General features: G+C 45.9%; 1 protein-coding gene across 8 annotated transcripts in view; it reads left to right on the top strand.

The window, feature by feature from the left end:
- TENM4 (teneurin transmembrane protein 4) overlaps positions 1 to 12,411 on the top strand; it is a 1,105,140-nt gene that overhangs the window by 517,521 nt on the left and 575,208 nt on the right. For all 8 annotated transcript variants that reach the window (XM_053305915.1, XM_053305917.1, XM_053305913.1 and 5 more), the window contains one exon: positions 10,598 to 10,704. The gene's annotated coding sequence lies outside the window, so the exon portion shown is untranslated. The remainder of the gene's footprint in view (positions 1 to 10,597; positions 10,705 to 12,411) is intronic.

Raw genomic sequence — 12,411 nt, 5'->3', positions numbered from 1 at the left:
TAGACATTGACAGACCTGTCCTCCATGAATTTCGTCTAAGCCCCCTTAAAAACCATCCAAGCTAGTGAGCTAGATGGACCAATGGCCTTGATTCACTATAAGACAGCCTTATATATTCATATATGGTAAAGAAGGGAGGTTAATCCCTTGTTTGCTTGCAAGCCTAGCCTATGTATTACATGTCCTCACCCCCCAAACCACTGCATATGCTTAAGGGCCTGTGCACAGATCTAAAAATGGATAATCCCAGTGAATCTGGCATCTACTTGTCGATGGATACAATGCAAGTCGCTGTTCCATGTGTGGAAGGGAGAAAACACAGGATGGCTGCATTTGGGATGCACATGGCTGAGAATTTGGATCACGTGGCAGTGGCGGCAGCTGCTGCTGCTGCACTCCTTTGAGGTCTTCTGTGTTACTTATTTATTAAATGCTGGCTGGAGAAGCTTTTCCCCTCTAAAAATAACCCCATTCCCAGGAGATGGTTCATTCCTGCCTGTCTTCCTTTCATGCCACTCAGTGTGCATTTCTTGAAGCTAGCTGCCATGAACAGGTGCTGCAGGAAGTGCCAAGCCTCGACAGAGGTTTTCTTAAAGGCACGGTTTCTCCTTGAGTCGGATGGCCCCGCACTGATTCTGCCACATTGCAAGACCCAGAGTAAGTTCTCTTTTCTTGGATTAGTGACGAAAGAATTGGTGGGGTTGTCTGTGCGCCTCAGTTCTGCATGTGAGCAGCAAAGCAGAGAATGGGATCCTTCACGGAGTGCAGTTTTCCTGAGAATCTCAGCTCTTTAAAAAGAAAGCAAGTTTCTAGACCTTATGGCCGTAGTGTAAGTCTAAACCTGTAAAGCCCGGAGAACTGGTTAAAGCCAGAGAGGTTTGGAAAGAATTTCTACGAGGAATGTCTTTGTCAAGGTGGCTAACAATAGAATTAAAATAACCTAAAACCAGATCATACAATACGATATTTCGAAATTGTATTTGGGCCATACAATTTCAGATGAAAACCACCCTCAATCTGAGGAACAGTATGCTTGTGGGAAAGGGAGACTGTGCAGTGAAGGTGCACTCACATTTTTATCATATGGAGTAGGCCAGTTGGGCAAAGTATCGTCTGAACCAGTCCACCTATAGTGTAAAGAACATAAGAACAGCCCTGCTGGATCAGGCCCAAGGAAGCCCATCTAGTCCAGCATCTGGTTCACACAGTGGCCCACCAGATGCCGCTGGAAGCCCACAGGCAGAAACTGTGGGCATGCCCTCTCTCCTGCCATTACTCCCCTGCAACTGGTACTCAGAGGCATCCTGAATACCATTCTCAAGCTGTTTTCCATCCAGACCCGTTTAGCTTCAGCACACCTGCCACATCAGAAGCTTAGGAAGTTGCCTTGTACCAAGTCAGGCCATTGGTCTGTCTAGCTCAGTATGGTCTATGCCAGGCCTGCTCAACTTTGGTCCCCCAGCTGTTTTTGGACTCCAAAACCCCATAATCCACAGCCGCAGTGGCCAATAGCCAGGAATTATGAGAGTTGAAGGCCAACATCTGCAGGAGGGCCGAAGTTGAGCAAGCCTGGTCTAAGTTGTCTGGCAATGGCTTCTCCAAGGTTTCAGGCAGGCGTCTCTCCCAGCCTTGCCTGCCAGGGATTGAACTCGAGACTTTCTGCATGCAAAGCAAGTGTTCAGCCACTGAGTAGCCACAGAAGAGGGGACACGCAGGAAGCTGCCATTTTCTGACTCATACCCTTGGTTGGAGGTTCTCAATCATTGGTATTCCAGTTGTTGCTGAACTACCACTCCCATCATCCCCAACCACACTAAATTGTAGTTAAGGATAATGGGAGTTGTAGTTCAGCATCATTTGGAGTACCAAAGGTTAGGAACCCCTGCCCTTGGTCCATCCAGCTCAGTACTACCTACACTGACTGGCAGCAGCTCTCCAAGGCTTCGGGCAGGAGTCTCTCCCGGCCCGGGATTGAACCTGGGATGTTCTCTAAGTGCACGCATGCAGATGCTATACCACTGAGCTACCACTGCTTTTCAGTTTTATAGCTTTTGGGGGGTCACAATAGTGTGTAGTTTAAACATCCTTATTGTTAGAAGGGAGATATTCTCCCTGTCGCTCGTCTTTTGGTTAGGTAGTTTTCAACGGACACCAGTATCAAAGTTTCAAACAAAGCTTTATATATTGCTAGCAAAAGCTTCTGGGTGTGGCCAGCCCCCCTCTCACAGTTCATCAGTTTTTTATGCTGAGCCATAAACAACGTTCACACCCGCTCATTGTATATAAGCCAAAGCGTTACTTTTAACCCCCAAGGTTCCAATTTGCTTCCAAGTGCTATAGTTTTCACTCACACTTCTCAAGAGATCTGACTTGTGGCCTTGGCCTGGTTCCCCTCCCCACTGAGACATACTTTCAAGCAATGTAAAATATCCTCATGGTGTGGGGTGGCGGCGGGGGGGGGGGATAACAGCTGCCTGCGTCATTGATAAGACATGTACTGCTTGTGCTGTGCAAACCAATCATGCTTTTTGGCTGTTGAAAGCAAGTTGCAGATAATATTCCAGCATTAAGTTAGAAGTACCACCCAAGGTTTTGTCAGTCTCCTACATAGTAAGCCTATTCACATGAGCAGCCTAACCCAGGCTAGGGCAGCCTGAGCACATTTAGCGCGCCTGACTCCCGAGGGAATCCCCCAATGTACCGCACTTGTCGCATGGTGCGTTATGGGATTCCTGGAGGCCAGAACTAATTTTCCTGGCCTCCACTGATCTACGCTGCTAGGAGGAGGACAGATTGTGTAGGCATGGGTGGTACACCAAAGAATTCTGCCACTGTTGTATGGGGGTGGGAGGCAGATTAATCCCTGCCTCCACCCACCCACCCACTCACCCAGTTGTGTGAATAGCCTTAGTCTTTTTTAGAAAACCATACATATTTTGTCATTCATTGGTGGGGATCTCTTGGCAAGGGGAGCCGGATGGTAAGGAAATGATACCAGACAAAGAAATTGAGTGATATTGGTTAGTTGCTTCTATGCGTTGGCAAATGGTTTAGATCAGCAAACTACTGGAGTATTACAGATTTCTCTGTCTAGGATGAAGCACTGTTGATTGTTTCCATACACTTCTGGCTTCTTCCAAGTTTGTTCCCTCACTGCCTAGGTCTGAAACCTGGAACTGTTTGGGAGTTTGTAGTTTGTGATAATCCAGGGCTTCTCAAATGTGGCTCACAGGAACATAGGAAGCTGCCATATACTGAGTCAGACCATTGGTCTATCTCGCTCAGTGTTGTCTTCACAGACTGGGAGTGGCTTCTCCAAGGTTGCAGGCAGGAATCTCTCTCAGCCCTATCTTGGAGAAGCCAGGGAGGGAACTTGGAACCTTCTGCTCTTCCCAGAGCGGCTCCATCCCCTGAGGGGGATATCTTACAGTGCTCACACTTCTAGTCTCCCATTCATATGCAACCAGGCCAGACCCTGCTTAGCTAAGGGGACAAGTCATGCTTGCGACCACCAGACCAGCTCTCCTCTCTCCAGAGGGAGTTGTAGTCCAGCTCCCCAGAGGTTGTTGGACTACAGCTCCCATCATCGCCAGCCACAATGGCCAAAGGCCATTCTCAAACTTTGGTCCCCAGATGTTTTTGAACTACAACTCCCATCATCCCCAACCAGAATTGCCATGTTTGGGGATATTGAGAGTCATTGTCCAACGTCCTCTGGGGAGCCAGGTTTAAGAACCCTGCTTCAACCTCACCTTCGAGGGAAAGTGCTCCAGGCCGTTGAAAAATGTAGTTGCCCTTTTCTCCACATTTTCCTTCTCGACAATAGCTCTGTTTGATCATTCGTGTAGAAGTAAAGCATTCCAAGCAGATCCAGAAGTCCTGCCTGTGGTGAGACAGGGCCTTTTTGGTGGTGGACCCTCGGCTGTGGAACACACTCCCTGAAGCGTTTTGCCATGCTCCTTCCTCAGTGTTGTTTTTTTTTAAATTAAAACTTTTTTAAAAAAAATAGGCTTTTAAATGTTTTGTCTGCTGCTTATAATCTTGTAGGGTCTTTCGTTTTTATAGTTTCCAGTTTTTAGTTCTTTATTAATAACTTCTAATTTGAAAGTTCTTTAAAAATTGTAATTTAAAATGTGGTTTTAGCCTGGTCGTTAACTTTATTCGTCTTATTTTACATTGTATCTATTTTATTAATCTGGTGAGACTCCCCGAGCAGGAGTGTACTGGAGGGACGGGGTATAAATATTTAAAATAATAATAATAATAATAACCAAACTTGTATACGCCATTGTACAAGGGTGTTTGCCTAGCATGGAACTGCTCTCCATGGGCCAGTGGCTGGTGGCATTATGAGCTGTTAATCTTAATACTGGCTCTCTGGTACCAGCCTCTGCAGCAGATAATATCTCTTTTGCAGACACTGCAACTATAAAGCACCGAGTGCGCCATGCAAGTGGGGCTCTAGCCACAGAGGACGAGTAAAAAAGCTCTTTCGGCCCGACATGAATTAGGATGCTCCATTTAAAAATTCATAGCAAGATTGCATAAAACCATATGTTGCCTATATATATATTTAAACCTGCCCCCCCCCCTTATCCATTAAAAATGTACAGCTGCTCAGCATTAGACATTCCATTAGCCTACGAGGCTCAGGATCTCGACTTCAGAGTGAACAACAAAGAAAGCGGGGCGGGCGGGGTGAGGGAAGGAGGGGAAGGGAAAGTGTTTTTAAGCACAGTGTTTATTGGAGGCTTCGTTGAAACGGTGGTGTTCCTAAGTGGCTCTGGGTTTTTATTGTATGATGAATAAGGCACTGTGCTAAAACAAGGCCACATGGACAAGGGTGGTGCCTGTTTCTGCAATAACCAAGCGGCGCTCAGGTACCTCCGCTTCATGCAAGTTGGACCTCAGCTATCCAGAGCAATGGTAGTTCGGTCTGTTACCTCGCTCCGGATTCCTGCAGGCGACAGCATTCAGGAGGTTTGACTCCCTTGACCAGGTAGCCTTGTACTTCTATCAGGTGCAGCCAGTTAGAGGCTCCGTACTGCCTGCCCATTATAGGCGATGATGTCGCACATACTGCTGTCCCCTTCTGTGCTTGAAGAAGGCCCCGAAGCCTGAACAGAGTCCAGGAGAAGGTCCATACCTCCGTGTTACCATTCGGGGCGTAGCTGGGGGGGGCGTGTTCACCCCTCTTCCCAGTGGCCCCTCGGAGTGAGGGGGTGGAGCTGGGGGCAGGGGCGTAACTACTATTAGGCAAGGGGAGGTGGCTGCCTGGGGGCCCCCACGCCTTGAGGGGCTCCCCAGAGGCAAGTCACATGTGAAGTATGTGTGTGTGTATCAGCGAGGGGCCCATTTTAAACATTTGTCTCTGGGCCCACTCCAGCCTCGTTACGCCCCTGGCTGGGGGGCCCTGAGGAACTGAGGGGCCCGGATTCCTTGAACCCGTCCACTCAATTATAGCTACACCTATAATATATATTTCTATTTACTTCTGTTTAAGTATATTTACTTGAACAGAAGATGACTCTGAATTTAAGACAACCCTCTTAAAAAGTAGAGGTTAAATACAAGTTATACCTGCATTTACTTGAAAGGAATAGGACCTTGTATTTAAGATGACCTCCTGATTTCTAATATCAAAACACTTGGGGAAAACCTAGTTTTGTATTCAGTTAAATACAGTATAATTCATGTTTTATCTGCAGAAGTCCATCAATACCCATTATCTCCCGGCAGAGCCAAGAAAAAAACCTGAAAGTATATAACCTTAGAGCAGTATGTTACCCTGCTCCACTTAGGCCCCCCAGCTGTTTTTGGACTACAACTCCCAGAATCCCCAGCCACAGTGGCCAATAGTCAGGGATTATAGGAGTTGTAGGCAGCTGAGCAGCCCTGCCCTAGAGAATGATTGCCAGTCAATGCAGATAATAGGGTTGGCACCGAAACTAGGCACTAAGTGAAATTCAGAGCGAATTCCAAGTTCCTCCCAAGACAAAGCAGAATTTTCAAGGAAAGACAACTGTGTGTTGGGCAGGAAAAGATTCTGTGTATCTTTGGAGACAATTTGAGCCAGGTAGGGGCCATGGCCCGATTCAGTATAAGGCAGGTTTATATGATGACGTCAGCTCACAAGGCTGTGTCCCAGCCTCTGACCAGAAGCTTCCCCACTCAAGCCCTCATTCCCCAGAGAGCTTTTAATAAAGATAACATCTGCAGTGACCTTTCTCTGATACAGCTATTAATAAACCTTGAATAAAGATGATGTAGGAAGCACATTTCCTGTCCTCTCATATGAGAGGAAATTTTCCTTCTAAAATGGACTTGGGAAGTATTTCTGGCACTTTTTAGCAGTGCTAACTCACACTTCGATGGCCTGGTGCTCTTTCTGCATCTTTACACTTCAGAGTTCATGACTGCTTCCCCATCTCCCCACCCAGACAAAGTTGAAGGATGCTGGAAATATCAATCTCATGTACAAGATTTTTCAGTCCTGGGATAGTCACAGCCCCAGTGAAATAAAACCTTGAGTGGATGCATTTAATATTTCAGTGTAGATTTTATATGACAATTAATGATGAATTAACTGCAAATGGGATATTCAGGAATATGGATGACAAGTCATTTTAATGGAAGCCAGTAATTTGGAATGTATATGGATATATATCTTGGCATTTGTACTTTTGATAATTTAGGGGGTAAATGTTCCCTTCACATAGGGTGGCTTCACACAATATTCCCAAAGTCAGTACGGCAGGGAAATCTTGGGGAAACACAGGGAATCGGTAACATGCATTCCCGGCAGGCATAACAGCTTAACCCCCCCACCCACATCCCACCCCAGATTCACTTGGCATTCTTCTGAGATCCCCTGCCTAACTTCAGAAGCAGGTGACATATGGGCAGAAGATCTTGGAAGAATGCTGGCTGGATCTTGGAAATCTAGTGTGGAACCCGGATTTGGAAGGGTCCAGATGTTGCATTCACAGGAGTGCATGCTGCTGGTTACATTTCCCTGAGATCTCTCCAGTTTACGGATTTTGGGTGGATGGATCATGTGAAACTGCCCATACGAAATGAGTGTGCCAAGGAGGAGGCTAGGCCAGAAGCCTTCTCTCCCTGATTGCTGTTTTTCTGGCCACCCACAGCGAAGGTGCTGAAGCAAGCAGAGAGGAGGCCACAAACACCTTCCTCTAGCAAGCTACCACACTAAGACAGAGAAGCACTTGGGCCCTGCCCGTAGAGTCCCCCTGTTGAAGACTCTGAGCACCAAGCACAGACCATAAAGGCCTGCTTCAGACGAATGCTGCCATCTGCAAGCACCTCAAGAGTACTTGGGACTGCTGTGGAGGCTGCAGCCCAAGCAGCATTCTTGGCAGGGGTGAAGCCACCATTGGGCGAATGGGTTCAAAGAACCCGGGCCGTGCCCAATCAGGGGTTGTGCCTCACAGCCCTGGCACGCCCCCCCCCGTGTCTGACGTCAGATGCAAGGGTGCTGGTTTAGCTCCCAAGCGGTGACCACGCTGCCCCTGTTTGGGAGTTAAATGGCCGCTATGTTCGCAGCGCAGCCAGAAGCGGCTCTACGAACACAGCGCCAGCCCCAGTCTAGCTCCCAAAGGGGCGAACACAGCGCCGGCCAGACTCCAACTCCCAAACAGAGCCGCGCAGCTCCGTTCTGGAGCCAGACCACTCCCCCCCCATGTCTGATGTCAGACGCAGGGGCGGGGTGAGGGGGACCGCCGCCGCAGCCGCACACGGGCTGCTGGCGGTCAGGTTCCATGCCTGATTCTTGTACATCAGAGCTGTGCAACATTGGCCTTCCAGCTGCTTTTGGACGACAGTTCCCAATTGCCCAGTTGCCAGGGTAGGTGGGAGTTGCAATGCAGCAGCATCTGCAGGAGGGCCAAAGTTGTGCAGCCCTGGTGTCCAGGCACCAACGGCAAGAACTGGCACTTCCACTGTGGGGCTAGATGCCACCACGCTTCGTGTGGTCACATGCACACTCCCAGGTAAAGGAAGGACGTCTCGCAAGCATTTCATCCAGATGCGTGCTGCCATGTTCTGAGCCCAACGGTATGTTTTGTATGCTCCCACAGAACTTGTGTCTGTGCCATTAGTGAGCCCTATTCAGACATTACATTGTCCCTGTGTAGAGGTGTCTAAATATTTTTATGTGAATGACCAGCTGTACATGCATTCATTAAAAATATATATTAAAGGTGAACCTAGGTACAGGCCTTTTCAAATGCAAGGTACACATAGGACGAGTACTAATGTACTTACGCTGAACATCTTCTTCTTCTTCATTATTATTATCCCGCTTTTCAATGAAAAATGTTCTGAGAGCAGTTTACGTAGCAAAAGAAAAGATAAGGGTGAAAATGTATTTAGATTCCTCACAAAGTCCTGCTGGAAAAGGAGCATTTTTCGCCCTGTTCAGACATTATGTTGTATGTGTGTACAGATGTGCACATTTTTGTGCGAATGATGGCACAGGGGTTTATTTTGCAAGTGCACCTGGCTACAGGCCCCCTCAATTACAGAGTGCACATTGGAAATGTACTATGGTAGATGCATTAGACACAATGTATGGATAACAGTACGCACATGTACATCTTTCTGTGCATACACTGCATGCAGATTGTATGTGTATTGAATCGAGCTTGGCAATAGGACTTTAGTCTGCACCAGAACTAAGAATGTGGGATTACCATAGTCTAAACATTTCAGAAGTAGAGAGACTGCATTGTGATGACACCTTTCAACACATTTTCTGTACAGTTGCAGAGATGAGGAGACATAACTTTAAAAGGACCTTATTTATTTATTTATTTATTTATTTACATTTTATATCCCGCTCTTCCTCCAAGGAGCCCAGAGCGGTGTACTACATACTTAGGTTTCTCCTTACAACAACCCTGTGAGGTAGGTTAGGCTGAGAGAGAAGTGACTGGCCCAGAGTCACCCAGCAAGTCTCATGGCTGAATTTTGGATTTGAACTCGGGTCTCCCCGGTCCTAGTCCAGCACTCTAACCACTACACCACACTGCTTTTTGATAAGGAGGAATCTTAGGATCAGCCCCTTTTGCTGGCCTATATGATTAACGGAACACTCTTTGATTGCCTAGTTAATCAAATGGGGAGGGGGAAAATCTAACCCAGACTATAAAACAGAAGGATGCTATTTAACCAGAATGTGAAGGCACATTAAACAATCTTATTTAAGTGATAGGCAGTGGGGCATGTCCCATTGTTTGGAAAGAAATAGGCTCTCCAACAGTTTTCTTGTCTTTGTGATTTTGCCCTCACCATTTTGATATCTACTTATTTCACGAAACCTGCAATAGCATTCTTTAGCAAGGATGCTACGTTGAAAGCTACTAGCAAAAGTGAACACTTTCTGAACCATTCTAATGGAACAGTGTTTTGCAGCAGAGAACTGGAGGGGTGTGTGGAAGCAGTCCTGTAGTCCAGTTCTGCATCCCAAAGTATCTTTTAAGTGGTTCTGCCAAATTTCCATCCTGGGCATGGTCTATGATACAGCCACCTTGCTAATGCTAATCCGGCCCTGTGAACGTCACAATGACCCAATGAACGCAGCTTTCCGAGATCACAGGTGTGTGTGTTGGGGCGGGGGGGGGTCTTTCCCCAGCTCCGCTGTCTTTTTAACTTTTTAACCAGAGATGCCAAGGATTGAACCTCTTTTAATTAGAGATGCCAGGGATTGAAACTGGGAATGGTACGAATGCAGAGTGCATGCTTTACTGCTGCATTGACTAACCACCTTCCTTTTAACCACTTCATTAATAAAAAAAACATTTTTAATTGGTTGCCCTCTGTATCACAAAGCCAAACCTCAACCTTGTTGTATGAAGTTGTATTTTGTGTCTGATCAATCGCTTCACATCCTTCCTTAAACGAAAGCTCAGACCCCGGAAACGTTTTCATCTTTCCAGCCAGTTCTGGTCCTCCAACTTCACTTTCATTAAGGCTACGGGCAGAAACCAAAAGTACCACCTTTGAGCATAGCACTCATTCCTGTGAAATCTTCAGGTGGTGATTACTAATAGCGGTTTTCTAAAAATGTTGTCCTAGGAAAAAAGAGAGAGATTGGGCCTGATGTAGGAAAATGTGAGCAGTGCCTTTAATTCTAGGGAGAGCCGGGTGCTGAGAGACTGCTAGGCTGTGAATAGAAAATCTACAGCTTTTCCCTCTCAGGCATGAATGTTCCTCAGACAGCTGGAGCCTTTGGCTAATTCTCAGTCAGCTGCTTTGGGAGGCATTCTTGAAGCAAGGTCATGCTCTCTTTCTTGGCCCAACAGTGTCCAGTGTGTGCCAGTGTCCAAGCATTTCAATTGGAGGGAAAAATAATGTCAAATGGTAACAACTCGTAATGCCAGGAGATGGCCGTGCGTGTCTTACCAGCCGTGGAAAGAAGGCCTTTCAGTGCAAAGAATTTGTTCAGCAATTTCTCTGCCTAATTAATTTGTTAATTATGTATGTGTTTCACTTGCTGGGGGGAGGCCCACAGAGGAGGATTTCGTGCCCCGTCTGGTGGCCTAACACACATGACGTGCTTCTCTCTTTTGTTTTTCAGAATGGTTTTCTGTGCTGCCCTTAAAAGAAGAAGGTCAGATGACACCAGGAAGGGACCGACAGAGCCTCAGGACACTGCTGTTTCTGAGCCCGCTGTAATGGAGCCAGGTATCCCTTCTTTCTAGACAACTGTTAATATCCACATTGAATCTGTAGCACATGGAAAAATTCCTTGGCTTCTATTGCTACGTTTGGCTGTAGGTTCAGGACAGACAAGAAGAAGGGCTTTTCAGGACAACGTAATTAGTTCGTGGAATACGCGACCACAAAAATGTGACAATGGCTACTGATGTAAAAGGCTTTAAGACAACTTTGTAGAGGATAAATCTGTCAGTGACCATTAGTCATGATGGCCGAGTTCAGAGGTAATATGCCACTGTATAGCAGGTGCTGAGGAGCTACATTGGGAGAGGGATACTGCTTTTAAAACTTGTTTGTGGGCTTCTCGGAAGCATCTGATTGGCCACTGTTGGAAAGAGGAAGCTGGAATAGATGGACCTTTGGTCTAATCCAAACACATATCTGAAGGACCGCCTGTCCCCAAGGGTTTCTGCCTGCCTGAAAAAGACATCAGAGAGAGCTCTGCTCCATGTGCCAGCACTGAGGTATGCTCAATCATTGTACATGCAGGACGGGGCCTTCTCTGTTGTTGCCCCCAGGCTCTAGAATGCCCTCCCAGGGGTGTCCATTCTCTAGCATCTGTGGCAGCTTTTAAAAAACAACTGAAAATGCTTTTATTTGTTCAGGCTTGTACCCCTGAGGGGTTGCCTGCAGTGGTCCCTCTATTTTTTATTTTTTTTCATCTCTGTGCGGAATGAATTTTGTTCTGGGTGGCAGAATCAAGGCACTGTGTGTGCACATGCATTCAGAGTGGGGCCTTCCTAATTCAACCTGAGCGGAATCTAAAATTAACTAAGCGGACATCAGAAAACTTGTGAGCACACGCATGTGTGCATGCCTTAGAGGGAACAGTGTTTGCCTGTCTTTCCTTTCTGCCTGCTCTGTTTTGTTTTTATGGCTGTTGTTTTTTGATGTTTTGATGTTTTTCTGGTCTTATTGATTTGTATTTGTTCATTTGTTTTTCAAATTTGTAGACCACCCCAAACTTCCATCTCTGGGTGGTTTACAACAACATAAAACGTTTAAAAATGAAAACCTTCTAAGTATTTAAAACCACAGTCCAGTTTAAAAGTTTTGGTGAAAAAATAGGTCTTTAGAGACTTTTACAAAGTTGTTAGAGATGGATAGAGAATGTAAAAGTTGTCAGAGATGGGGAGGAAATTAATATTTTTTAATATTTTAATGTGATTTTATGGAATGTTATTGTATTAACTTTTGTAAACTTCCTTTGGATAAGTGTTTTGAAAGGCGGCATATAAATTTAATTTATTTGTTTGTTTGTTTGTTTGTTTGTTTGATTGATTGATTGATTGATTTACCACCCTTCCAAAAATGGCTCAGGGCGGTTTGATTGAACCATAAATTGAACAATAAATGAATAGAAAAATAAATCCAGGAAGGTTTTCATTATTATGCCCTTACTGCAGGGAATATTGGATTTGTATATGTGTGCAGGTAACATTAGAGGATAATCCCTAGCAGCAGGAAACCCAATTCAGAGTGCTACTGACTATGGTCCATCTGCAATATAAAATGACAGGAAGGGATTTCTAACTGAGAAGGTGGGAGAAAGTGTCATATTCCTGGCATCAAGGGTTTTGGTATTGGGCTCCAACTATGTTAGGTTGGATGTGTGGTACGCACAGAATTCTTCTGTAACCTAAAATGATGCGTAAGAGATTGACTATGTCAGAG

This window comes from Hemicordylus capensis, chromosome 3 (assembly GCF_027244095.1).
Source record: "Hemicordylus capensis ecotype Gifberg chromosome 3, rHemCap1.1.pri, whole genome shotgun sequence".
Classification (NCBI taxonomy): Eukaryota; Metazoa; Chordata; class Lepidosauria; order Squamata; family Cordylidae; genus Hemicordylus; species Hemicordylus capensis.
The sequence above is the reverse complement of the archived record's forward strand: the minus strand, read 5'-3'. Positions and strand labels throughout refer to the sequence as shown.